We start from the raw sequence: 25,749 nt of genomic DNA on the forward strand, positions 1-25,749 counted from the left end.
GTGGATAAAGCTCTTTGCCAGACTATGCAAATCACCTGTACCTGCTACTAAGAGATGGTGTGGATGGGCGATTGTGTACTGTCATGTAGGATTTAGAGACAAAATGACTTTGTAACAGCCTCTAGTTCTTAACCTGTGTATGAGCAAGGAAGCTTTTACAGTGTAGTTAATAGAACTTTTCATATGATAGAAAAATGGGTTAATAAGGTTTAATTTTATGTTCTCGGTAACTTTTCAACTAGCAAGATCTTTGATGACGAACAATTGCAGAAGTTAACAGCTGTGTTTCTTTTTGATCTTCCCTTACTGATTATAAGGCAATACGAAAGGGCTCACACCTTGTCTGCTTTTCCTAACATGTATGTTAGAATTTCACAGGTGATTTTGAATATTACGTCTTGACTTTCGTATGTGGGAGCAGGACTCGGCAAACAACTTTTCTGTACTTTGAGGGACTTTATATATAAAAGAATGTTGTTTTCAAAATGAGCATTGATGGGGACCGTGCTCTTTAAAATCTGGGTCATATTTCATACATTAGCTTCATTAGCTACTTTTATAACTTCACCAAATAACTGAGATTTTTTTTTTTTAATCTCAACTATGATCAGACTAAGAACAATGATCAAGTCTTGGTAATATTACAGTCACATCTCTGAAGTGTTGCTATGTGTTGCTTTTGACTCCCCCCCACATATATACCACACCCCAGGATTTTTCTGTTTAGTTCAAAAAGCCATGATCTCTCTTTACGTAAATTACACTAATATTGCCACTAATCGTATTTGGGAAGCTCACGATAATATTTGCTTGAGTTGTGTTTTTTTTTTTAAAATCAGATCAAATCAGATCTCTTTTTTGCTTTTACTTAGTCAGCAACATTTATTTAATGCCTACTAAGCTCAGAGCAAAAAGCGTGGAGAGTGAAGGGCAGAAATTAGATCTAAACCCAAATAGACTATCATCTCCAGAAGAGCTGCCCATATCTTTACGAATACAGAAAACAGATAAATGAAAGTATTAAGAAAACTTAAAAGCAAAATCTAAATGAGTACAAATTGTCTGGTAAGAATTGAGTTATATAAATGCAAAGAGGATGCAAATTAAGAAAGTGAAGTTCAGTATTTAAAACTGGTATCTTTCTACTTTTATTTTCATAATACTTTGCCATGAGAATTGTTAGAATTTTGTACACCCTACACTTTGGTGAGGAAAATTTCCTGGTTGAATTGTATCATTAAAAAAAGCAGGGCTTCCCTGGTGGCGCAGTGGTTGAGAGTCCACCTGCCGATGCAGGGGACAAGGGTTCGTGCCCCGGTCCGGGAAGATCCCACATGCCGCGGAGCGGCTGGGCCCGTGAGCCACAACTACTGAGCCTGTGCGTCTGGAGCCTGTGCTCCGCAACGGGAGAGGCCACAACAATGAGAGGCCCGCATACCGCAAAAAAAAGCATATCTAATTCTTGATATTTTATGGAGAGCTGAAGCCACAGAGTTTCAAGAGTCCTTCTTCTTGTCTTATCATCATTAAAACTCATTGTGTAACCTCAAACAAGCTACTTAACCTCTCTGTGCCTCAGTTTTCACATCTGGAAAATGTGGATGGTAATAGGACATCTCATAGGATTGTTAAAGCATTAAATGTATAAAATTATATCCCTTCCATTTTATGAAGCACCTTTTTTTCCCCATGGTTTAATTTCTTTGAGATTGATATGCACGCTGTGATTGATTTGATAAGATTTCATTGTTTTATAGATTAAATAGAAACCAGTAAAAAAAAATAATAATGCATCTTACTATCAAACGCATCATACTGCATGTGTAAAGTGCTTATTAGAACAGAGCCTGGCCCATAATAGGTCTTCCAGAGCGATACTGTTATCATTGTCTGAATGCCATATTTGTGGTTTGTAGGACATTTGTACCTAATCTTATTGACTTCTACACCATGAGGCAGATATACTTATGATTCCTGATCTTTATTTTAATAAATAGAGCCAGGAATATTTTCCAGAGATCAAATAACTGGTAAATGAAAGACCTAGGCCGTGAACTTACGTTGTTTTATTTACGCTACATTTATCTCACCTTTATTGAGTCTTACTGCATAGTATAAACTCTGGGTACTGAGGATGAGAGATAACTAAGGCAGATGAGGTTGTTGTTTTTTTCTCTGACCTTAAATGCTGAAGAGAGGCGAGAGGAAAGTAAGACATAAATAACGAGTCAGTAAACAAATGTGGACAGTGAAACAGGAAACAAAGTACAGATTGGAGTGTCTGAATGGATGCTTGCTGAGAAGGTCAGGCAATGCTTCTCTGAGGAGTTGACTTCTGAAGTGACAACTCAATGTCAAGTTGAGAACTTGCACTTGCAGAACAGTGCACGCTCCTGAGACAGAAATGAGCTTGAATCTTTTAAGGACATGGAATGGGTCAGGTGGACCAGGGGGGATAGATGCTTACAGTCCTAAGGTGACTGTGATTTTAGGCTTCATAGAAGATGCTGAGTTTTGTCTCTCAGGAGCAAAGGATTTGGGTATTCTTTACCATACCGTATAAGCTTATTTTATTATTATTATTATTTTTGCAGTACGCAGGCGTCTCACTGCTGTGGCCTCTCCCGTTGCGGAGCACAGGCTCCGGACGCGCAGGCTCCGCGGCCATGGCTCACGGGCCCAGCCGCTCCGCGGCATGTGGGATCTTCCCGGACCGGGGCACGAACCCGTGTTCCCTTTATCGGCAGGCAGACTCTCAACCACTGCGCCACCAGGGCAGCCCTAAACTTATATTTTTTTTAGTACTTTAGGGAAGTTCTTATATTCTAGAGAGGGATATAAGCACATGGGTTGTTTTATCCTCTTTCCTAGATGAGTACACTGAAGAGCAAGCTAGGAAATGATTTTCCGTAGTTAGTTTCCTAATGTCGCACAGTGCTAGTGCTGTCTAGTGGCCAAACATACGTACGCCTAGGTGTCAGTTTTGGAAGTTTTTGTTCTTTTTTTGGGGGGGGGGGAGTTTTTAAAAGCCTACACTCTTCCAAGTTGAAGTTTCTGATACTACAGATCTGTAAGTGGTAACTTTTCACAGGGTATGGAATTGTTCTATAAAAGAAATCATTAGTGATTTTTTTTTTCCCCACTTCTGTGGTTCTTTGGTATTGCCTCTCTTGGTATCAGCTGTTTAGAAATATCAATTCTGTCTTGAGATAGACCATCAAATAATGACTCATGTCAAGCCAAGACACACAACTGGTAAATGAAAGACCTAGGCCGTGAAGGGTTTATTTATTCCTCTATTCATAATTATCAACACCTGTTTAATCTGATCATATATAAAAACTGGTGATCTAATATTTCTAAAAATAGCTTTTAGCACCAGTATTAGGCCCTTGCATAGTCTACACTCATAACTCTCGATCTGGCTTCAACAGTGACATGCATCTTTCTAAGTCCGACACCATTAATGATAGTGATTTTGGAGGAAGCATTCTTTTGGGATCCTATCCACGTGATCTTGGGTAATTTGCTTCTTTTGTTTCACCTGATTCCTTATTTATAAAATGTGGATGTTGAAATAAATGAGTTTTCTAGCTGTATGATTTGTGATATCACTATTAATTTACTTACTGAGTAACATCATATAAATTGGGCATTTGTAGAAAGTGGTTCAGTAGCTTAGAATCTAGCTAACATTTTCATTTTTATTAAATCATGAAATTAAATATAATTGATCATCTTATAGGTACTAGGCTCCACAATAGGGATGCAAGCATATAAGACCTCTGTCCAGCAACTGAGAGGTTAAACTATAGTGAAAATCACGGATTGGTAACTCAGAGTTTTTTTACAATAGATATTTTGGATATGTTATTCATTTACCATACAATTCACTGACTGAAATTTTTTTTTTTTCTGGTACGCGGGCCTCTCACTGTTGTGGCCTCTCCCGTTGCGGAGCACAGGCTCCAGACGCACAGGCTCAGCAGCCATGGCTCATGGGCCCAGCCGCTCCGCGGCATATGGGATCTTCCTGGACCGGGGCACGAACCCATGTCCCCTGCATTGGCAGGCGGACTCTCCACCAGTGCACCACCAGGGAAGCCCTGACTGAAATTATTTTTAAAGGAGATGATTATATATTTACTCAACAATTATTTTATGAGCATCTGCTATGTACCAGGGACTGTTTAGGTGCTGAGGTTAGAGAGACTGACAGTATTTCTACAAAACCTAGCCTCTCACAAAATGTCCATCAACAGAATCTTTTGTTTTATTTTATTTTTTTTTTATTGAAGTATAGTTCATCTACAGTGTTTGTTAGTTTCAGGGGTACAGCAAAGTGATTCATTTATACATACATATATATATATATATTTTTTTCAGATCCTTTCCCCTTATAGGTTATTATAGAATATTGAGTATAGTTTCCTGTGCTTATTGGTTATCACTGTTATATATAGTAGTGTGTATGTATTAATCCCAAACCCCTAATTTATTCCTCCCCACCCCTTTTTCCCCTTTTGTAACCATAAGTTTTCTATGTCTGTGGGTCTGTTTAATAGACTCTTCAGTATGGTGTTTAAGACCAACATTTGGTGTCAGCAAAGGGTACTCGGGGGGAGTACATCAGAGAGACAAAGAAAACCCACTCTTGGGAGACCTGGGGAGGTTTCTGAGAGGTTGTCATCTCTAAACAGAATCTGAGAAGCCTGTTAAGAGTTTTCTAGGTTGATGACTGGGGGCAAAAGAGAAGGGAGAAATTTTAGGGAGGAGGAAAGAAATGTGCCACTGCACAGAGGTGAGACATAGGTAACCCATGGCAGTTCAGTAGAGTTAGAGCATGGGGGACAGTGTGGGAAGGACAGTTTCTGCTGGGTCTGAAGGTCAGAGAGTCCGTCAATGTGTGCCTTCACAGAAACGGTATGTCTTACTGTGAGGTCACAAAGGAGGATGAGGTCAGCTAGAGGATGTGACATTTGAGTTGAGTCACAAAGAATGTCTAGGAGGTTGTTGAGGCAGTCTACAGTTAGTCCAGGCAGAAGGAACTACAATTGTAGAAGTAAATGTGTATAAAACAATGGTGTTTTCAGCCGGGTAAGGAATTTGAAGGGCTTGGAAGATGAGGTAAGTGAAACAGAGAAAGAACAGAGCCAAAATAGTACTTTGGTGAGAGTTGAAGGGCAGCTTATAGATGGATTCTGTGCAGTGCAATGAATTTGTACTTTGTGCTCTTCATCCTGTAGGCAGCTGGGGGTGGAGGGTAGGGACCACAGTTTGAGAGAAGACTAGAACATTGAAGATTTGAGAAAAGAAATCAGAAGTATGCTTCTAATCTTCTGAGATAACTCTGGCTATACTTGAATCAGAGGAGCCCAGGGTTGTAAATGAAACTTAGGAGTATGTCATCTCTATGGTTTTTCTAGTTAACATTTTATATAAAATTCAATTACCCTTTGCACCAATGTTCAATAATTTCTAATATTAGGAAATTATAATTAAACAAGAGATATGGAAATGTTAACCAACATTCATTGAAAATGTACTGTGTCACTTCCATGTATTAATTCACTTGATCCTTACAAAAGCCCAATGAGGAAGCCTATCATTTCCCCCTATTTTACAGATGAGGAGATCGTGGCCTAGAGAGGTGAAACCTGGAACTAGTAAGTGGAAGAGCTGGTGTTTGAGCCAAAAACAGTCTAGCTACTAAGCCTAATTATAAGAATTGACAACTGAATGCATAATCAAAAATACTAACAGTAATTGTGTTGGTGAGGAGGAATTTGGGGGCAGTTTTTTTTGTTTGTTTGTTTTGTCCTTTTTACAACTCAATAATTCAGTGATTTTGCAATCATTAAAGTTCTAATTTTAGAACTTTTCTTCCATCCTGGAAAGAAATCTCATACCAGTTTGTAGTCACTCTCCACTCTCACCTCTAACCCTATGTAACCTCCAATCTGCCTTAGTGGTCATCAGTCTTTAAATGAATGTGATTTCACTTTAGTGACAGTTTGTTTTGAATAGTAGCAATCTGATAGGCTTCCTCAGTAACTCAGGAGTATAACATAGTTTGAACTTCTAATTTCTAACATCTGCATGAAAGTAATGTTCTCTGTTCTTAATTTAGGGCAGAGAAGTTTAAAAGTGCCAGCCCTGTGTCAGTCATTAGTCATATGTACATGAGTAAGACTGCTCCAGGCTCCACACTTGAGTTCATTTGTCTTTTGGAGATGCCGACACATAAATAGACACATCATTGAACAACACTGGAGAATGGAATTTGTCTAGAAATCTCAATGTATTTGTTGAAGGACTTGTGTTAAACTTCTTTCTGCTGGAAACCATTGAGTTGTTTATAAAAATCTAGTATGTATGAAGCATTTGGACTGCTTGGCATTTTGAGGATAAAATCCACATCAATGTTAAATAAAATAAAACTCCCCATCCAGAATAGAGTAGTAATTGCCAGACATAAAGTAGCCCAGCTGTGCAGTAGCTTAAAGGACAGTTGGTCTCAGGCAGAGAGTACTGGATAGGACGCTGCTACATAAGTAACTGTTCGGCCTGCATTACTGTACCTATTTGGTAGCTCATATATCTAAAATGGCTTAAAATAAAAATTGCAAATGCACCAGATTTCATCAATCTTAGCATTTCTTTTTCTTATTTTCTCAGTCCCAAGTTAAAAATAAAATCCTCTTGCCTCATTTTCCTCTGTGCTAGTTAGTTAGGATTAACTGGAGTTCCCAACAGGAAAGCAGTAGATATAGTAGACAACATTGTATAGTGGGTGAGAGCCCGGTAGAGATAATTATACAGTCACTCCCACTGTATAACCCTTCAAAGAAACTGAGCCTAATATTCTCTTCCTAAGCAATTTAACCAACTTCTAAAAAAAAAAAAGTATAAGATATTATTTGGAGAATGAAATAGCTACTGTATGTAATCAGGAGGAAGAATTATAGCAAATTATAATACTCATTTGATAAAGAGCTACACTCAAAGCTTCGCATGGTACCTCCTAAGTAATTGTTCCGTTGTGCTAACTGTCCTTTTTCAAGGAGAAGAGACAAAGAACTGCTGAAAAAAAATCAACTGTTATACTTGTTCAGTAAGATTGCCCCCTCTGGGCATAGACTAAGTCTAATTTCATGCTCTGTAAGGATCAAGCACACATTTGGTCTTCAAATATCCAATAGTGGTGATTGCTTTGCCTATCCAAAGATAATATCCGTGTAGAAACATAGACACTAGTAAAAGTAAATGTGATTAAAATGTGTTTTAAGAGCTACAGCGTGTATGTCTGTGTAGGTATAGATGTTATATATCTGTGTTCACTGCACATACATCCCAATATTTTAAAAAGATAGAGCTGCATGCAGGGTTTTTTCAATAATTCTTTGAAGATAACCAAAAGGAGGCCAAGACATCTGCTAAATTGTCCATTTAGTATATAAAAAAAGAGTTGGCAGTAATACAAGGGTCAGCTTTTCTTTGGCTTTCTTTCATTTCTCTCTCCCTCCCTCCCTCTCTCTCTCCCTCCCTCCCTCTCTGTCTCTTCCTTCCTTCCTTCCTTCCTTTCTTTCTGGCTGCCTTGGGCTGTGCGCGGGCTTTCTGTAGTTGCGGTGAGCGGGGGCTGCTCTTCGTTATGGTGCACGGACTTCTCATCGCGGTGGCTTCTCTTGTTGTGGAGCACAGGCTCTAGGCGCGTGCGGCTTCAGTAGTTGTGGCATGCGGGCTCAGTAGTTGTGGCTCACGGGCTCTAGAGCGCAGGCTCAGTAGTTGTGGTGCACAGGCTTAGCTGCTCCGCAGCATGTGGGATCTTCCCGGACCAGGGCTCGAACCCGTGTCTCCTGCATTGGCAGGCGGATTCTTAACCACTGCGCCACCAGGGAAGCCCCAAAGCCCCTTTGGTTTGCTTTAAACAAAACAGACCAATGTGTAAACTTTAAGAGACAAGTGAGCACTTACTTTGAGTTTCTAATTCTTGTGCCTCCACTCCCCACCCCATACACCCCCCCCCCCAAAAAAAAAGTGCTGATCTGATTGCTGTAATGAGAAGCTGTACCACATAGTGGCTAAAAGAGTAGTTACTCGAAAGATGGCAGCGACCTTAGATGCAAAACTCCGAATCCTCCACTTACTAGCTGTGTGAAGTTCAGCAGGCAATGCAGTATCTCCATGCCTCTCAGTTCCTGATTGCAAAATGGCTATAATAATACAGTGTTCACTTCATGCAGCTGTTATGAGGAGTAAAACACTACTACACCTAGATCAGTAAAGCACTGTGTCTCTAAAACCCATATTCACATCCTGAGCCATTGCTGACTAATTACTGTTGGTGAATAATTAGCAATGACATAGTTGTCATTGTTGCAAATGCACATCAACACTTGTTTGGAAGAAAATCCTGCCGGTGATAATGGAACCCTCTTTTATCATTGTTATGGATGGCCCAGTGAACAGTATTATGGGAAAAAGCATACAACTTCCATGATTTTCCGTTGAAAAGAGATTCAAAGGGTTGAACTCTGAATATGAAGAAGCTTTTGGAATGCGATTTGTTTCACATGTATTATATATTTTTGTATATATGCAATGGAGTGACAGATTTTTAAAAAACTGTCTAAATAATTTTAAAACAGTTCTTTCAATAACATATAACAACAATTCTAATAATAAAGCACCGTCATAATTTAAGTCACAGTATTTTTGTTTCTAGTGGTGCAATAACTACTGGTGCGTTTTATAATTAGTGACACCTTTTTCGATGGGACCTTGTAGTAAGCACTCAGAAAATGCTAGCATTTGTAATTAGTATTTGGGTTGAGGTTAATGTGGGTAGGTACATTGTCAAAGTTAACAGTCCTAAGGCCTTTGATTCTGAGTCAAGTGTGTTGAAAGAATACCTTGGATTTACCTAAAGTCTAGAGAACTTGACTTGCAGCTATATCAGTAAGACTTGCCTACATTCATTCAGTGGATACTGCCCTAACTTGGGCTGAAAGTCACATCTTCTAAATACCTACATACTGCCCTTTTCTCTTGCTTATGAGAGTTAAGTTGAATAATAGAAGTGAAAGCATTTTGTAAACCGTAGTAAGAAGTATCAGTCAGGATAGTTCAGGCAATGCTGTGCTAACAAATATTCTCCAGATCTTAGTGCTTAAAACAAAAGCTTGGGGCTTCCCTGGTGGTGCAGGGGTTGAGAGTCCGCCTGCCGGTGCAGGGGACACGGGTTCGTGCCCCGGTCCGGGAAGATCCCACATGCCACAGAGCGGCTGGGCCCGTGAGCCATGGCCTCTGGGCCTGCGTGTCCGGAGCCTGTGCTCCGCAACGGCAGAGGCCACAACAGTGAGAGGCCCGCGTACCGCAAAAAAAAAAAAAAAAAAAAAAAACAACTTATTTTTTGCTTTTGTTACTTGTTCATTGTGGGTCAGAACTTCTTTGCAGGCTGATGGAATAGCCAGCATCTCAAACACTGCTGGCCCCCATCCCAGAATAAAAGACCTCTGAGGGTCTTTACCTGGCAATTGCATGCTCTGGCCTATAAGTAACACATGTGGACTTTACTCACAGCTTGTCAGGCAAAACTCTTCATATGGCTCCATCTAGCCATAAGGGTGCCAGAAAGCAGAGTTGGAAATATTGGAAAGTAGCATTGATGACTACCACAAAGTTTGCAAAAATAATAATAATAATGGTTCCTATATATCAGGAACTGTTGCATTATAAGTGCTTTCCAGGTGTGGAGTCCTTTAGCCCTTGTGAAGCAGATATGCTCATGATCGCCATGGTACAGGCGGGAAACCGAAGCAGAAAAGTGGTAGATTAACCTGTGCAGAAGAGGCAGAGCAGGGCTGTTGCAGGATCTATTGCACTGATGGAATTGAATGTATCTTTTTAAACTGTAAAAGGAAGATACAGTTGAGATTTCTTCTTTTCTGAAAAACAGGAGAGTGGACTGAGTGATCCCTAAGCCTCCCTAAAATTTCACCTGAATCCTAAAATGACCTGCGAAAAAGGTGACTCCCCTGTTTCTTTTGCAACCCCATCTTCAGAAGCCAGGGATCCTCCTTGACCAGCACACTTCCCCTAGTAGCTCAGGAGAGGAGTGTTGTCCCAGTAAATGGGCCGCCAGGGTTGCTGTGAATGTTCCCTCTTTGACTTATTTGAACTTTTCTATTTGGGAATTTCAAACATATGTAAAAATAGAAGATTATAGTGAACCCAGTATACCAACTCATCAGTTATCCATACACAAGTGTCAGTGCTCACCCAATCCTGCTTGACTTAGCTTCATTAGTTAATCTGGCCACCTATCAAGTAGACCTTTGAACATAGACTGAGTTCCTTGGGTTTGTGGGACTCAGAGAACAGGACTCACGAAACAGAAAGCCAGTGACTAGTTGGCAGCTTTGTGCTGGGCAGGCTTAGTGAGGACATGGGGGAGGACGGGATTGAAGAGGTTGATTTGAAGACAGGGCATCACTCAATGGACAAGTTTTCAAGCTGAGGGTAAATGATGTGACAGTATTTAATCCTTCATGGGACAGTCTTGAAAGGTAAGTGGGGAGAGGAGAGATTTGTTGTTAATGTATGTCAAAATTATTGCCTTTCTTCCCAGCTAAAACTGCAGTCTTGTCCACCACTGAGATAGTTAATAAACAGAGAGCTGGACATCTGATGTCTGTTATGGGGCGGGGCAAAGGAGCTCTGTGTCCTGGGCCCTACCGTCAGGCAGAGAATCTGCTGAGCTAGAAAGCGCACTGCCTGACCGCCCTGGGCTTGCAAATGAGCGGCATCCAGAAGACGCTGGGTCATTGAACCTCCCTGTCTCTTTGAAAGACGCATACACTAACCATCCGGGGGCCTCACAAATCTTTTATAACATTCAATTAACAAATGTTCCTCAAATGCTGTGAGCTGCCCGCTCGGATAGATGTGACTGAAATGTAAAGTACCTTTCACTGCCTTATTTATTGCTCCAGCAAACACGTTATATGTTGGCACCGTTTATCTTCATTTTAATTTTATCTCCAACAAATATAGGCATTAATTTAAATCACATACAGAACAGTTTTTATAGAGGCAAACTTATTCCAGTGTGCTGCATTTTAATATCACACTTTACCATCTTTTCTCACTTGATTCAAGAATAGTATCTCTTCCTGCCTCAGCATTTAATCTGAGGACAACAGAAACTTTTTTTGTGCGTACATGTTCTCGCTCTCAAACTTCATCTTCGTCGGCGCTTCGCTGTCGGTTGCCTGGAAGTTTGCGAGTGTGAGAACAGACGTTTATTAGTGGCTCTCTTTCTCCTTTGCCAGCTTAACTTCCTGTTGTGTGGGTGGGTGGGGTGGGGGTGGGGGTCCCAGCATGATAGGTTTTACAGCTGAACTTAATTCTAGGTTTTCACCTTCAGATACCTGTTCTAACTGTAACAGACACACAGGAAGGTATGTGGCCTCCTCCCGCCCCACCCCCCCGCCGGAAATGCATTCTTTCATTCAAAAGGAAAATTTCCCTTTTCCCTTTTTCTTCATAAGTGTTACTTTTACAGCAGCTGAGTCTCTCCCCTGAGGGGGGAGCATGCTAAGTTGGCTGCTGTATTTATGGCTCTGAGCCATTCCTGTTAGCTGCTACCCCTTAAGCGAGGGAGATTTCCCGATCCTGAATTTGTGGCCTGAAAAGCTGTGTCCCTCCTCAATTAAGACTTGCCGGGATTGCCTCTGACATGGTAGCATATTCCCAGAAGTCAGGGCCTTGGAGGCAGGAATAAACATGAGCACGACCTTAAGGCAACGTGGATTTAAGCCATTCCAGGCTCCTTTGTGAAGCTTTCAGGGTCTTTCCCTCCAAAGCACTAAACTGAAAAGAACAAAAATTACTGTTCTAGTTTTTCAGGCCTCTGAATATCTAGGTTTAGAGACATCTGTCATAGCTTTTTTTTTTTTTTAACATTACTTAGAGTTTAAAATGTACCAATTATTGTTTTAAGTTCCCTGTTTTATCCTTGTAACAACCCTATGAGACAGATGCCTTGATTATGCTCATCTTACAGATGAGGAAACAAAGCCTAGAGAAGTTAAAGGTTTTTGTTTGTTTGTTTGTTTTTGTTTTGTTTTTTTCGGAATTCAGCTGGGATGTGGCAGGGCTGGGATTTTGAATCTAGACCACTTTCACTAATTTGCTTTCCAGATAGCTAGCTCTCTTCAGCCTGAATCCTTGACCTCTTGTTTGACACTGACTCTTGCCAAACCCTTAATCTTTGTGCTACTAGGTGCATTTCATCTATGTCAAGAACACGGTTACCCTGGAAACCCACTAGCTAGAAAGGCAATCCAATTATAGCACCACCGTTCCGGTTTTATTAAATTAGCGTTCTGATGACGTGTACTTCTTGCTGGAAGGGCGCTAAGAAATGGGTTCTCACCAGTTGTTCTTGCCTCTTAGGGCCACTGGGAATCATTCTTTCACTCCACCAAACAAACAAAAAAATGCTCCTTTGGGTGATTGATTGGACTTGAGAGTTACAGTAGGATTGTCTTTTTGGACCATTGGCTTTCAGCAGTGGCTGGAGAGCATGGAAGGGCATGGAAAAAGCCTGACTGGATTCTGCCTGCCCTTTGAGTAGCCACGCCCACCCCACCACAGTCTGCTGATTTAGGGCTCTGATCTGAATGGCCAAGGCTCATGGTCATCCGTTTGTGTGGTTCTTATCCCACTTCAGCCTATTGGTTTATATCCAGACTTGGTTCAGGAAAAGATGCAGCTCTTCGATATTCTTTGGCCCTTTACAGACTTCTGATGCACAAAGAATTTGCTTTGGTTCACAGTGATTTGATTGGTGAGTTTCCTTTAAATACACAGAATTTACATAGAATTGAAGATAGTCAGTGCTTACCCCAGTGACACCAGCTTGGAGGAAGTGATGTTCTTTATGCCAGTGGGCTGTCAGCTCCCTGAGATGGTAACTGGTAGGCTGGTGGAATGTTGGGTTACTTCCTTGCATGTATCACGCACTATGTCAGGTGCACTACCTATTACTTCAGTGAATTTCATCAGCTCTATTATTAGCTCTGTTTTCTAGAGGAGGTAAAGGAGAAGCTGGAAGAGATGGTTTGCTCATTTGCAGGATTGTGAGGTTATGATGGTGAGTTTTGAGCACAAGTTCCTAACTTGGAGTCCGGTGTTTTCTTTATACCATACTGTGTCAAGGTCAGTCTTCTGTATCTCAGAAAACAAAACAAGGATTAAAAACACTGAATCTGAGTTCTTGAAGTTCTAATGCCAGAACTATTTTTGTCTTGAAAAGAGTGTTGGCATATCCTGTCGAGAAGGATAATAACCAGGGAAGGAGAGGGGGCCGCATCTTACTGTGTACCCCTGGAGAAGGGATATTCCCATGACTCACTCTGTCACCAGGGAGCAGATTTCCAGAAGCAGAACTTCAAAATGGTGAAGAGAATTATGCATCTTCGTAAAACATTCTACATTCTGTGTTAGCTTTTCTACCTGTCAGTAATTAAAGACGTTCGCTGAAGTCCTGGCTCCCGCATTTACTGGCTTAGTGACCTTAACTACTCTGGTTGATGTCTTCAGGCCTCATTTCCCCATGAGAACAATGGAACAATAATAATATTGGATAAGTATGTTGGGTTGTGAAGAAATGAGTGAGAAGTATTTTCTCCACTGCAAAGAGGTAATCTCCTGGGCGGTAGTAGTGTCACTCTTGTGGTTACCAGCTATCTTTCACATTCACCTCTCTCTTAATCGCAATACTTTCTAGTTGTGTAAAACAGTCTGAGAGTATCTTTGATATTCCTTATGTATAACTGTAGGGACTTAGATTTTAAAATCCTGACTCTGTTTTTATTTCCCTGACAGCAAATTCTTCTCTAATTTACTCCATGTGAAATGAGAAATAACACCCTTGATATTTCCACATCTATTATATTTCCTCTTAATTAGATAGGAATCTATATATTACTTGGATTGTGACATACATGTATTTTCATACACATACAAGTACCTATGCATATTTTACAACGTTTAAAGTGATAAATACACTAACAGTTATTTCTGGGGTCATAGGAGATAAGACTTCTTTCTTATATTCTACGTATTTTTAAGGTTTCTATACTTAACGTACTTTACTTTTGTTTTACAGGTATAGTGTAATTTATATAACTGTTTTGGTAAATGTGTATATAATGTCTCATTTCATAAATTTGTATAAATATGTGTACGTATGTATATACACACGCATACAGTATTTTAGCAAAGTAAAACACCCTTTAACAGTAAACATCTACAGGGGAAATTTTTTAAACCATTACTTTTTTCTTCCCTCCTCTCTCCCTCCCTTTTCCCTCTTCTCTCCCTCTTCTTTCTATCAGTCTATTAATCTATCTAATCTCTCCCTCCATCCCTTTTTCTTTCTTTCTTTTGTCCCTGCCCAGCACCTTTTTAGCACCTTTCGGAATAGAAACTGAAACAATACTGATCTTAAATATACTGTGTTAGAAAAATAAAATGTGTTTTGAGAGGAGATGTCTTGTCCTTGTATCCACATATCATTGTGGTATTGAACCTATCTCAAAACAAAAGTAGAGCTATGATTTTTAGCACTAAGTTCAGTCTTTAATGAATAGACTTTCCTTCCCAACCACCCTGATGAGAGAGAACAGAACACTTAAACCCAAGTCTGGTGATTCTAGTAGCACTCGTCCAAGTTGAGTGCCCTTTATGGTTCACAGTGGCCATGATGATTTCTTTTCCTTTCTTTTCAAGTTTGCAAGATCTTGGTTTATTAGCTTTGTAGCAGCCAGGAGTTTGGGTCCCAATAACTAAAGCTTATACACTTTACTTTTTCTCTACAGATATCTGCTACGGGACCACCCTACTCTACTTATGCTTTTTTCTTTGTGTAGTGTTTACCTTGTCAGTCCATGTGATACTGTTCATTTTAGTTATTATGCTATGAACTTAATCCAGAGTGAAGGGAGCAACTGTTTGTGTGTCTCTCTGAATTTTTTAAGGGGGAATATTATTTCTCACTTAAGGAGACTGATTTTAGTAGTCTATCCTCTCACCTTTTTCTTTTTTTCAATTTGATCTGTCCAACTAAGGAGACCACATTTAGTACTTGCTAGTTGAGACTTGTGTTCTACAATTCTGAGTGAGTTCCTCCGGTGGCCCCCCTCCCCAAGGTGCACTGAGTCACAATGCGATCACCAGCTGCCTGTGTGCTCTTCCACCTGGCACACTAGACAGTGTGGTGGCCAAGGTTCAGCCTGGAAAGTACTTTCAGGAAAAGATGGAGACCCCCTCCTCACTCTGATCGTCTTTGAATGGCTTATTGTAGCTGGTATTAATGTTATAAATGATCATTCCTAAGTCTGTCTCAGTTCTAGCCCAGATGGAGTTTTGATTTTAGAAAATCATTCAGTGAAATGTATTTCCTGTGCCTTGTAGTCACTGATCACTTACCCAAAAAAGGGGGTGGTGGGAGAATAAAAATAAACTCATGATAATTCACATATACTTAACCTTTACTGAGTGAGTAATACCAAAAAGGGAATGAAGCAGGCTCTGCTGACCAGCATTTGCAAATGGATTCCAAGAATGCGGTTAGAGTTGCCAAAGCAATCTCTGCATCCTGCGGAAAGCATCCCATGGGATTTTATTACAGTTAGGGAGAACCAGGGATGTGGAGGTGTGTATGTGAATATGTTTTAAAGCTTTCTTAGCAGCAGTGTGTGGTGGAAAGAACACTGGCTAAAAGCTGGAAAACCTGCATTCTAGACCTGGTTTCACCTAATCTCCATCCTACTGGAAAAGTTACTTACCTTCCTTGGCATTTAATCATGTGTAAAATAAGGATGCCAAACTAAGATCTTTCATCATTGATATACTGTGCTTTAGATTATTCCGTAACAGAAGGGCTATACATGTTCATCATGTCTCTGTGCTAACTAAACTAAAATAAATGAAACAACGATGACAACAAAAGCAATCCCATTGTAGAGAATGAAAAAAATACATGTATAGTATTTCTAGTTAGTCAGGATATATCAATTCTGGATCTAATTATACTTTTAAAGACCCTGTCGAGTTAAGAGCTCAGGTTCAAACCGTAGCTTGTACAAAATATACTACTATATGCAATGCAATTGACAAGGCTCCAGGAGCTATTTTATCAAAAATCCTCTTGTATTTCTCATGACAGTAATACTATAACGGTTGTAGTATTGTTTTTCTCAATAAACCCCTCCTTTTCCAATTTAAAACAATATGACCCAAAGCATTTAGTATTTATTTATAATTATATGCAGATAAAACCTATAAAGAATTGTTGCAACAGTAATGCCTGCTACCTCTGCCTCTTCAATTATATGTTTTTCTCTGCTGTTATGACTACCCATTGCTGCCCTCTTCCTTATTTTAATTACTTCACTTTGTATGTCGAGTATGAAGACATTTTTATTAGCTTTCTATGTCTTGTAATTGCTCCCCCCCTTCTTGTGGGACAAGTAGAAGCTTCCAAGGGATCCAGGAAGCTGCGTGATCTGCTTGTATATTTTGGAGATTAATCCTTTGTCCATTGATTCATTTGCAAATATTTTCTCCCATTCTGAGGGTTGTCTTTTTGTCTTGTTTGTGGTTTCCTTTGCTGTGCAAAAGCTTTTAACTTTCATTAGGTCCCATTTATTTATTTTTGTTTTTATTTCTATTACTCTAGGAGGTGGATCATAAAAGATCTTGCTGTGATTTATGTCAAAGAGTGTTCTTCCTATGTTTTTCTCTAAGAGTTTTATAGTGTCTGGTCTTGCATTTAGGTCTCTAATCCATTTTGAGTTTATTTTTGTGTATGGTGTTAGGGAGTGTTCTAATTTCATTCTTTTACATGTAACTGTCCAGTTTTCCCAGCACTACTTTGAGGAGACTGTCTTTTCTCCATTGTATATCCTTGCCTCCTTTGTCATAGATTAGTTGACCATATGTGTGTGGGTTTATCTCTGGGCTTTCTATCTTGCTCCATTGATCTATATTTCTATTTTTTGTGCCAGGACCATGTTGTCTTGATTACTGTAGGTTTGTAGTATAGTCTGAAGTCAGGGAGTCTGATTCCTCCAGCTCTGCTTTTTTTCCTAAATACTGCTTTGACTATTTGGGGTCTTTTGTGTCTCCATACTCATTTTAAGACTTTTTGTGCTAGTTCTGTACAAAATGCCATTGGTAATTTGATAGGTATTGCATTGAATCTGTAGATTGCTTTGGGAGTATAGTCATTTTCACAATATTGATATTCCAATCCAAGAACATGGCATATCTCTCCATCTGTTGGTATCATCTTTAATTTCTTTCATCAGTGTCTTATAGTTTTCTTCATACAGGTCTTTTATCTCCCTAGGTAGGTTTATTCCTAGGTATTTTATTCTTTTTGTTGCAGTGGTAAATGGGACAGTTTCCATAATTTCTCTTTCAGATTTTTCATCATTAGTATATAGGAATGCAAGAGATATCTGTGCATTAATTTTGTATCCTGCAACTTTACCAAATATATTGATTAGCTCTAGTAGTTTTCTGGTGTCATCTTTAGGATTCTCTATGTATACTATCATGTCATCTGCAAAGAGTGACAGCTTTACTTCTTCTTTTCCAATTTGTATTCCTTTTATTTCTTTTTCTCCTCTGATTGCCATGGCTAGGACTTCCAAAACTGTGTTGAACAATAGTGGTGAGAGTGGACATCCTTGTCTTGTTCCTGATCTTAGAGGAAATGCTTTCAGTCTTTCACCATTGAGCATGATGTTTGCTGTGGTTTTGTCATATTTGGCCTTTATTATGTTGAGGTAGGTTCTCTCTATGCCCATTTTCTGGAGAGTTTTTATCATGAATGGGTGTTGAATTTTGTCAGAAGCTTTTTCTGCATCTATTGAGATGATCATATGGTTTTTATTCGTCAGTATGTTAATATGGTGTATCACATTGCTTGATTTGCGTATATTGAAGAATCCTTGCATCCCTGGGATAAATCCCACTTGATCATGGTGTATGATCCTTTTAATGTGTTGTTGGATTCTGTTTGCTAGTATTTTGTTGAGGATTTTTACATCTATGTTCATCAGTGATATTGGTCTGTAATTTTCATTTTTTTGTAGTATCTTTGTCTGTTTTGGTATCAGGGTGATGGTGGCCTCATAGATCGAGTTTGGGAGTGTTCCTCCCTCTGCAATTTTTTGGAAGAGTTTGAGAAGGATGGGTGTTAGCTCTTTAAATGTTTGATAGAATTCGCCTGTGAAGCCATCTGGTCCTGGACTTTTGTTTGTTGGAAGATTTTTAATCACAGTTTCAATTTTATTACTTGTGATTGGTCTGTTCATATTTTCTATTTCTTCCTGGTTCAGTCTTAGAAGGTTATACCTTTCTAAGAACTTGTCCATTTCTTCCAGGCTGTCCATTTTACTGGCATACAGTTGCTTGTAGTAGTCTCTTAGGATGCTTTGTATTTCTGCAGTGTCTGTTGTAACTTCTCCTTTTTCATTTCTAATTTACTGATTTGAGTCCTCTCCGTCTTTTCTTGATGAGTCTGGCTAATGGTTTATCAATTTTGTTTATCTTCTCAAAGAACCAGCTTTTAGTTTTACTGATCTTTGCTATTTTTTTTTGTTTTGTTTCTCTTTCATTTATTTCTTCTCTGATCTTTATGATTTCTTTTCTTCTGCTATCTTTAGGTTTTGTTTGTTCTTTCTCTAGTTCCTTTACAGGTAAGGTTAGATTGTTTATTTGTGATTTTTCTTGTTTCTTGAGGTAGGCTTGTATAGCTATAAACTTCCCTCTTAGAACTCCTTTTGCTGCATCCCATAGGTTTTGGATTGTCATATTTTCATTGTCCTTTTTCTCTAGGTATTTTTTGATTTCCTCTTTGGTTTCTTCAGTGATCTCTTGGTTATTTAGTAACGTATTGTTTAGCCTCCAGGTGTTTGTGTTTTTTACCTTTTTTTCCCTGTAATTCATTTCTAATCTCATAGCATTGTGGTCAGAAAAGATGCTTGATATGATTTCAATTTTCTTAAATTTACTGAGGCTTGATTTGTGACCCAAGATGTGATCTATTCTGGAGAGTGTTCTGTGCGCACTTGAGAAGAAAGTGTAATCTGCTGTTTTTGGGTGGAATGTCCTATAAATATCAATTAAATCTACCTGGTCTGTTGTGTCATTTAAAGCTTGTGTTTCCTTATTTATTTTCATTTTGGATGAACTGTCCATTGATGTAAGTGAGGTGTTAAAGTCCCCCACTATTATTGTGTTACTGTCGATTTCCTCCTTTATAGCTGTTAGCAGTTGCCTTATGTATTGAGGTGCTCCTATGTTGGGTGCATATATATTCATAATTGTTATGTCTTCTTCTTGGATTGATCCCTTGATCATTATGGAGTGTCCTTCCTTGTCTCTTGTAACATTCTTTATTTTAAAGTCTATTTCATCTGATATGAGTATAGCTACTCCAGCTTTCTTTTGATTTCCATTTGCAAGGAATATCTTTTTCCATCCCCTCATTTTCAGTCTGTATGTGTCCCTAGGTCGGAAGTGGGTCTCTTGTAGACTGCATATATATGGGTCTTGTTTTTGTATCTGTTCAGCAAGTCTTTTGGTTGGAGCATTAAATCCATTCACGTTTAAGGTAATTATCAATATATATGTTCCTATTGCCATTTTCTTAATTGTTTTGGGTTTGTTTTTGTAGGTCCTCTTCTTCTCTTATGTTTCCCACTTAGAGAATTTCCTTTTGCATATGTTGTAGAGCTGGGTTGGTGGTGCCGAATTCTGTTAACTTTGGCTTGTCTTTAAAGCTTTTGATTTCTCCATCAAATCTGAATGAGATCCTTGCCGGTAGAGTAATCTTCGTTTTAGGTTCTTCCCTTTCATCACTTTAAGTATATCATGCCACTCCCTTCTGGCTTGTAGAGTCTCTGCTGAGAAATCAGCTGTTAACCTTATGGGAGTTCCCTTGTATGTTATTTGCCGTTTTTCCCTTGCTGCTTTCAATAATTTTTCTTTGTCTTTAATTTTTGTCAGTTTGATTACTATGTGTCTCGGTGTGTTTCTCCTTGGGTTTATCCTGTATGGGACTCTCTGCGCTTCCTGGACTTGGGTGGCTATTTCCTTTCCCATGTTAGGGAAGTTTTCGACTATAATCTCTTCAAATATTTTCTCGGGTCCTTTCTCTCCCTTCTCCTTCTGGGACCCCTATAATACGAATGTTGTTGCGTCTAATGTTGTCCCAGAGGTCTCTTAGGCTGTCTTCATTTCTTTTCATTCTTTTTTCTTTATTCTGTTCCGCAGCAGTGAATTCCACCATTCTGTCTTCCAGGTCACTTATCCATTCTTTTGCCTCAGTTATTCTGCTATTCCTTCTAGTGTATTTTTCATTCAGTTATTGTATTGTTCATCTCTGTTTGTTTGTTCTTTTATCCTTCTACATCTTGGTTAAACATTTCTTGCATCTTCTTGCTCTTTGCCTCCATTCTTTTTCCAAGGTCCTGGATCATCTTCACTATCATTATTCTGAATTCTTTTTCTGGAAGGTTGCCTATCTCCACTTCATTTAGTTGTTTTTCAGGGGTTTTATCTTGTTCCTTCATCTGGTACATAGCCCTCTGCCTTTTCATCTTGTCTATCTTTCTGTGAATGTGGTTTTTGTTCCACAGGCTGCAGGATCGTAGTTCTTGCTTCTGCTGTCTGCCCTCTGGTGGATGAAGCTATCTAAGAGGCTTGTGCAAGTTTCCTGATGGGAGGGACTGGTGGTGGGTAGAGTTGGCTGCTGCTCTGGTGGGCAGAGCTCAGTAAAACTTTAGTCTGCTTGACTGCTGATGGGTGGGGCTGGGTTCCCTCCCTGTTGGTTGTTTGTCCTGAGGTGATCCAACAGTGGAGCCCACCTGGGTTCTTTGGTGGGGCTAATGGCGGACTCTGGGAGGGCTCATGCCAAGGAGTACTTCCCAGAACTTCTGCTGCCAGTGTCCTTTTCCTCACTGTGAGACAGAGCCACCCCCCACCTCTACAGGAGCCCCTCCAGCACTAGCAGGTAGGTCTGTTTCAGTCTCCTGTGGGGTCACTGCTCCTTCCCCTGGGTCCCGATGCACACACTACTTGGTGTGTGCCCTCTAAGAGTGGAGTCTCTGTTTCCCCCAGTCCTGTCGAAGTCCTGCAATCAAATCCTGCTAGCCTTCAAATTCTGATTCTCTAGGAATTCCTCCTCCTGTTGCCGGACCCCCAGGTTTGGAAGCCTGACATGGGGCTCAGAACCTTCACTCCAGTGCGTGGACTTCTGTGGTGTAAGTGTTCTCCAGTCTCTGAGTCACCCACGCAGCAGTCATGGGATTTGATTTTATTGTGATTGCGCCCCTCCTACCATCTCATTGTGGCCTCTCCTTTGTCTCTGGATGTGGGGTATCTTTTTTGGTGAGTTCCAGTGTCCTCCTGTCAATGATTGTTCAGCAGTTAGTTGCGATTCTGGTGTTCTCGTGGGAGGGAGTGAGAGCACGTCCTTCTGCTCCGCCATCTTGAACCAATCCCTACATAGAGCCTTGTAGCAACTTTGGTACACCTTATGAATGGTTGTTTGGTTAAAGATCAACCAGTGTGACTGGTGATGCCTATGGAGGGTATATTAGTCAATGTTTTACCAGAGCTGGTAGGAGATAAATATTAAGAGATTCATTGCAAGGAATTATCTTATGTGATTGTGTGGGCTGGCTCAGCAATCCAACATCTGTAATGTAGGCTGTTAGGAAGGGCAGGCTGGAACTTTGCTACAAGAGCTGACACTACTGTCCACAGGTAGAATTTCTTTTCCTGTAAAGAAGTCTCTGCTTTGCTCTCAAGGCCTTTCAACTTTCAATCAGGCCAACCCACATTATCTAGGATAATCTCCCTTACTTAAAGTCAATTGATTATGGACTCTAATCACTTACACAAAATGCCTTCACAGCCCTACCTAGATTAGTGCTTGATTCAATAACTGGTGAGAATGTAGTCTAGCAAAATTGACACACAAAACTGATGATCACAGAAGGCTAGCTATTTTCTACAAAAGATCAATCTGTGGTAGAGAAGCCATGGGCACTGATACCAGAAACAGGGAAAGCAGGAAAGGGGCAGGAGGAGCCTTGAGAATCCCAGCAGCATCATCAGAATTGGTGGTGGAGTGATGATTGATATATGGGACAGTAAATGTGGACAGACTAGTGTTCTACCTCACACATGTTGAGACCTGAAAAGGCTTTGCCTACCTGCTCTGGGAATAGAACTATTGCTTGTCAAATAGTTCCTCTGTGTTAGTTCTAAGTTCCAGACATCAGAGTTGATTGTAGTTTCTTTTGCGTTCTGTATTGAGTTATCGATACAACTTCATAACATGTTTAAATGCTTCTTCAGAGTTGAAAGCATTTGGCTAAAATGCTTTTTCCTCCACATTGCTATCATCCCCTTGTCTCCTGATCTTGGCTGTCACTCACTGACCTCTTGGCAAATGGCTCACTGTCTCTCCTCTGGATCCAGGCTTTTAGCCTTGTTGGAAGATTTCAGGGCTTAATTTGCTGGCTTCTCAGTCCCTTGATCTCACATCTCCGGTGACTCTTATCTCCACTCAACTGTAGCCACCGATCCCAGGGTTACAACCTGGATATTATTATTGCCTTGTTCATTAATCAAACAATCAAAACAAAACAAAACCACAACCCTGTATTCTTCTAAATCTTAAGACAACTCATACTCTACTCTTCTTCAGCATCTTTGCCTTCCATTATCTTTATTTCTATTTCCCCATCAGTCCCTGACTGTATTTCTTCTTATCCAATTTAGATTCTATGGTTCAGTACTTCAGCCCATTCTTCCCGCTGTTGACTTTCTTTCAGTTGGCTTTTTCCAGAGTTTCATTTGTGTACCTGCCCTGTTTCAACCTGCAGCACTTAGGCCATCTTGCCAACTTTCCTAGGTTTTTACATACCATGCTGTCTTGGTTTTTCTGCCTCCTTTTCTGAACACTTCCACTTTTAAGGATCTCCTTAGCTCATCTTCTTCTGCCAGAAGGTTGGTTTTCTTTGGTGGTGGTGGTGATGGGGACCAGGGGTAGGGGACGTCTTTCCTGGAGTCTGTTCTTGTTCTATTTCCCAATTTAGTTTGAAAGCTCTCAATTCTGTGGCCTCAAATACCTGTCCTGTAATGTTGTTATATAGATGTGTCTCAGCAAGCTTTCTAGCACTTCAGATCCAGACCTTTCTAAGTGCTTATCAGCCAGGTGCATTTGTATATATCACAGAAAACTTAGTCTCAACATGTCTAAAATAAATTCATCAACTTCTCCCTGGAATTCCTTCTTCTCTTGTGCTGTTAAATTTACTGGTGTCACCATCTAACCATTTTCCTAAGCCAGAAATCTGGATACTATTTCTACACTCCTCTCTTTCCCTTATTGTCAGTTTTACCTCCTAAACATGCTTTCTAATTCTCCCCATCTCCACTGCCTCTGAGGGATCTCACATGTACCACATATGTATGGCATTCGCCATACACTCCTAACTGGTTTCCTTGTAGCCCCTTGCCTGCCACCTAGTCTGTTCCTAAAATGCAAATCTCACTGTACAATTCCCCTAATGCCTTATCTTTTTAGCCCAGTAGTATAACAGAATGATTAAGAAAACAGACTTTGGAATCAAATAGAAATGAGTTTGAATCTCACTTATGTGCTATGTGATCTTGGACAAGTAACCAGTTTTAATGGTTTGTTCCCATATGTAAAACAGGAATAGTGATAGCAGGGTTGTTTTTGTTTTGTTTTGTTCTTCTTTACTTTTTTTTGTTTTTTAAGGCTTCTTTTACTACTGCCCCTCTATGCTCCATGAAGCCACACTGGACTTCTCTGAGATCCCCAAAGGCGTTGAACACTATCCATGCTCCCAGCCCTCTGTTGCCATGTGTCAACACAGATGTCATTTCCTCTGAGAAATTGTTCAGCAACCCCGTCTGCTCTTATGTGGTTTGGGTGCTCTTGCTATGTGCTCCTGTATCTTTTTCCTTGAACTTCCTAGTCCACATACTTTCTGTCCTGTCCTGTGAATGCTCATTTACTCACTGCCTTCTCCTCCCACTCGATCATCCAGTGTCCACCCACTGTAAGTTCTGTGCAGATATTGACTACTGACCTTGACCATCTTGTTAAGCTTCCTGTCCCTGCTGTCCAGTGCTTAGCACAGTGTCTAGCAAAGTTTGAGCACTCAGTGAATACTTGATGAATGTTCACAAGATGTTCTCACTAATTCACTTTTGTTTCCAACAAAGTGATCACATTGTTCCTTCTGTGGGAGAAAACATGCCAAAAAATATAATTCTCCTACCTCTGTGGTGGCTCCCTAAGAACCTGACTGCTTCTAGAGAGCTGTTTACACAATCAAATCAAGTGGTATTTGGCTAGGAGGGAAAGCCCCAGGACAAGTCCCTTGTATTGACCACGAAGTTGTATGTTTTCTGTCTTTCCTTTGGAAATCTTGGTTTCAGCATAGCAACATTTTTATCCTCTCACCAGAATCCTATAAATGTAATACAGAGATGTGTTTACACTAAGTCCCCAATAGATTATAACATTCGGCCTTGGATGGGTAACGACAAACCTACTTTTAGCATTACTTGGAAGGAAGTTCCTAGGTATATAACTGACAAGCATTCATGGAGAGCTGCTTCACTTTCCTGTTGAGCTTTTGGGGAGCTTTTTTTTTTTTTAAGCAGTTCTACATGCTGAAAGAAAGTTCACAAATTTTAAAGGAAATGTGGCCCTTTTCATTAGCTTCTTTTACCTCATGCTGAGTCACGGATGAGAGAGAATTTGTAGGCGGCTGAGCTGTAGGAAAAGTAATACTGTCATTTACCCTTGCAGGCTGTTATGCTTTCCAGAAAACTTTTTCCGTAGGTTGTGAAAGTGATTAATCTGCTGTTAAAACTGACAAAGAAGGTTCTCTGATAAGAACAAGAATTAAATGAGGGATTTTTTTTTTTTTTCCTTTAAAAAGTAAGCTCCTATTTCCAGTTTTAGACTAGGAAAAAATAGGTTTCGATGTTGTTTTTTACTTTTGGTCTTTTTGCATCTGTGTGAATTTGGTCATGGCTTAAAACAATCACAGGACATTTTCTATTTAAATTATGTCTATTTATTGGCATGGTTCATGCCTTATGTTTTATATCTAAATTATTCATTTTTACATCCTGTTCCCTCGATTTTTTCTTCCATATTTCTATATCTGGGTCTTACTTTTTAATACGCTACGCATCATCTCACTTCTCAAACCCAGATTTCTTCAACCAACTTCTTTTTTAACATTCAAACTGGTGAAGATGGTCTGCGTTCCTTCTGTGATATAAATTTCTCCCTCTCTGAAAAATCTCATTCATGTAACATTTCTACAACAGTTTAAAAAACTTGAACAAAAGTTGTTTGGTATAATTGAAATGAAACATCATTGCCTTAAGAGTTTAGAAAATATGTTTTCATGTTTTATTTACAACATGACTTGGAGATGGAAAGCTTTTCCACTGAATTCTGGCAAATATTCATGTCATTTGAACGTTTCTCTAGGGACCCCACATTTCAGATGGCAACCTAAAGGAACAAATAAAGAAATAAATTACATGGCATGGCATGACTCAACTTTTTTATAATTCTACAGAGAACCAGTGACTCATTTC

At 39.8% G+C, this 25,749-nt stretch overlaps 1 protein-coding gene across 2 annotated transcripts in view; it reads left to right on the forward strand.

Moving 5' to 3' along the window:
* Positions 1-25,749, forward strand: part of LPP (LIM domain containing preferred translocation partner in lipoma) — a 448,510-nt gene that overhangs the window by 140,700 nt on the left and 282,061 nt on the right. The window lies entirely within an intron of this gene.

Source organism: Phocoena phocoena, chromosome 4, assembly GCF_963924675.1.
Source record: "Phocoena phocoena chromosome 4, mPhoPho1.1, whole genome shotgun sequence".
Classification (NCBI taxonomy): domain Eukaryota; kingdom Metazoa; phylum Chordata; class Mammalia; order Artiodactyla; family Phocoenidae; genus Phocoena; species Phocoena phocoena.